Genomic DNA, 3,811 nt, shown 5'->3' with positions numbered 1-3,811 from the left:
AATAGGAGCTACCTTTACTTTAGAGTCCCCCTATTTCAGGAGCCCCCCTCACATTGCATGCCCCGCTTCACATTAGGTGCCAAGGAAGGGCAAGACGCTGGTTAACAATTTCTAGGCACCCATGAGGAAGCCAGAAGCCACCCTGGTTGAGAAAGGCTGATCTATCTATATATCTTTCTATCCATCTATCTATCTATCTCAGCTGGTGGCACGTTGACTCTAATGCCAAGTTTTTCCCTAAATGCCTAATTTGCATGCCAGCTTGTTCCTGGTAGATCAGTGTACACACACACACAGAGCCCTGCAGGATTAATGATTGAGAAAGGCTGAGTGACCGGCTGTTATCTCTTTAATAGGAGACGATTAGCGAGCTGTGAAAGCCAGCAACTGGAATTGAATCCGCGTTCCGGCTACTTGACTGCTCGAGCCCCTCTTTGGACTGGAACCTTACTAACTTCCTCTGCTTCAGTCTGTCCCCGTTCATCACTTCTCCGAGTCCCTGCTGAGCACCTTACATAAGTACTACAATTGCCTATTTCGGTCCACTTTCACTTTCTTTCTTCCACCGTCTGTGTTTCGATTTCCTTCTAACCACAGCCTGAATCCCGTCCGGCCAAATTTTTTCCGAAATACAGATTATGTCCCGGGGATAATCTTTCTTCTCTCGTCACATCTCTCCGGCACACATTGTGGCCGGTCCGTGCTACGATGCAGTAATCTCTCCATCTCCATCTCCAATCCATCACCTTGGTTAACTTGTCAAAGCCCGGAGGTCGGACGCGGAATGTCTCAGGCAGTGCCGTTCGGTGTGGTCCCGGGGCTGGCCCGAGGCTTGTGGGGGGGAACGGGCGCTTGGTTGGGGGTTCTTCTGTGTCTTATGGCTCTGGTGTACCAGTCGATTCATCTGGACAGTCTGCAGAGGGAACTTTCTCTGGTTCAGAAGAGTCGTGGAGCCTCCAGGCTGCAGGTGAGTGGAAATTCATGTTGCATTTTGCACAATTTTTTTTCAGCCGGTATTTTCTGTTTTTATTGGCTCTCACTGCTGGAATTAAGAAAGTTGTAGCAAATTACTTTTAGCGTGAATTGAACTATTTGTATGTCATATCTTCTGGGTTAAAGAACCTGCTGCCCCTAAATTGGCTCCTTAATTATTATGTTGAATACGTCCTAGGTCACCTACTTGGAAAAGGTGCACAGATCAAGACACGCCTCAAAATTTACTTGGTACATCCCAGCTTACAAAGTACTGAGGCCGAAGGACAACTTGAAGCTGGTGTTTTCAGAAGGTCAACAATGGTGGCCCCGTATTTCACTTAGTATAGTTTTCCTTTAAAGCGTCACTCAGCTAAAACTTATTGGGCCAGATAAGCTAAGATTGGCTGTTGCTGAGGGAATGTGAATGGTCCCGCGTGACATCTAAGTATAGATTATTTGACACATAGTAGAATGTGTACTTCTCTTGCGCCATCATCCTCCTGGTGCAATGCTGCGAGTCTCTATTGGCATCAAATGTTGACAATCTAATTTTCTAAACCCACAAAAGAAGCTCCTCCACGGCTCAGGATAGAAATGAGCCGGGTGCTTGCCGCTGGGAGCACATCCAATATGAGCCAATACCAACAAAAGAAAAGCCGGCCGCACACCCGATTTCTCTGCGATTGTTTTCTGGAACTTGTACCACATCACTGGTGTCCCTCCCAAGGTCCACCATCTCTGACACGTTTAATTTTCTGAACCATTATAGATTTGGAGAAGATTGTGAGACTTTTGGTATTTTTTTTTTGTTTACAATTGGTGCACTAGTCGTATCTTTCTTTTCAAACCCTTCAAATTGAACTATTATTTGGTGCATCCCCCCCAAAAAGAAGGTTTCCATGCACTAAATGTTTGCCGCACCAACGGTAGTTTATCAAGCCCATTGTGTAGCTTCGGTTGGTAAGGAGCCGAATCCCGATAAGGGCCCATATATGGGGAGTCAAGGATTCACAAACTTTTGCTTGTTCAGAAGGTCTTCATGGAGATTTCAGGGGATCATAGAATTCTGGAATCCAGCCAATCGTGATTGCGAGAGGAGAAACTGAAAGTTTACAATGAGTGGATCGATTTGCATACTTCTTGTGTCTGTTGGGGTCTCTGGTGTTGACACCTGTCAAGGCTGTTACATATTTTTCGTTATTAAGAATGCAAATCGAGGAGTGAGACTTCCCCTTATGAGAATTGTTGCTTGAATGTGCCTATGTTTGATTTCTGGGCAGTTTGGTTGAACCAGCAGCAAATTGGCAAGAACCCTGAACCCGATCACCACTGAAGTCAATGATGACCAAATTCGGGTGGGCTGTACACTCCGCTACATGACAGACTTCTGGCTGTGGTGCTTTAAATTTCCTGCCAGGGATCCCGGGTGAAACCATTGATCGAATTTGGTAAATAACATCACCTGGAATTGCGAGCAGTAAATATAAATGACCAAAACCAGGAATCTGTTATTTAGCAGAGGGAGTATGGCATGTTTTGATCGGTAGACGATAGGTCATAAGTATTGGTGTTGAATACCTTGCTGGAGGCCATAATTGATGTGGATTACCTCAATGGTGGCCATGATTGATACAGATTACCTCACCGGAGGCCATGATTGACATGGATTACCTCACTGGAGTCCATGTTTGATGTAGATGACCTCACTGGAGTCCATGTTTGATGTAGATGACCTCACTGGAGTCCATGTTTGATGTAGATGACCTCACTGGAGTCCATGTTTGATGTAGATGACCTCACTGGAGTCCATGTTTGATGTAGATGACCTCACTGGAGTCCATGTTTGATGTAGATGACCTCACTGGAAGCCATAATTGATATGGATTACCTTACTGGAGGCCACAACTGATGTAGATTACCTTATTGGAGGCCATGACTGATGTGGATTACCTCACTAAGGTCCATGATTAACACTGGACTTACTTCAGGGGACATTAATAAAGTTTAAATTACTAAAACCGGGCATCGGTTATTTAGCAGCGGGAGTATGGCATGTATAGATCAGTAGACGATAGGTCATCAGTATTGGTGTTGAATACCTTGCTGGAGGCCATAATTGATGTGAATTACCTCAATGGTGGCCATGTTTGATGTAGATGACCTCACTGGAGTCCATGTTTGATGCAGATGACACACTGGAGGCCATAATTGATATTGATTACCTTACTGGAGGCCACAACTGATGTAGATTACCTTATTGGAGGCCATGACTGATGTGGATTACCTCACTAAGGTCCATGATTAACACTGGACTTACTTCAGGGGACATTAATAAAGTTTAAATTACTAAAACCGGGCATCGGTTATTTAGCAGCGGGAGTATGGCATGTATAGATCAGTAGACGATAGGTCATCAGTATTGGTGTTGAATACCTTGCTGGAGGCCATAATTGATGTGGATTACCTCAATGGTGGCCATGATTGATACAAATTACCTCACCGGAGGCCATGATTAATGTGGATTACCTCACTGTAAGCCATGATTAATGTGGAATACCTCACTGGAGTCCATGTTTGATGTAGATGACCTCACTGGAGTCCATGTTTGATGTCGATGACCTCACTGGAGTCCATGTTTGGTGTAGATGACCTCACTAGAGTCCATGTTTGATGTAGATGACCTCACTGGGGTCCATGTTTGATATAGATGACTTCACTGGAGTCCATGTTTGATGTAGATGACCTCACTGGAGTCCATGTTTGATGTAGATGACCTCACTGGAGTCCATGTTTGATGTAGATGACCTCACTGGAGTCCATGTTTGATGTAGATGAC

This window comes from Nanorana parkeri, unplaced genomic scaffold, assembly GCF_000935625.1.
Source record: "Nanorana parkeri isolate BGI_ZX_2015 unplaced genomic scaffold, ASM93562v1 scaffold2493, whole genome shotgun sequence".
Lineage (NCBI taxonomy): Eukaryota > Metazoa > Chordata > Amphibia > Anura > Dicroglossidae > Nanorana > Nanorana parkeri.
The sequence above is the reverse complement of the archived record's forward strand: the minus strand, read 5'-3'. Positions refer to the sequence as shown.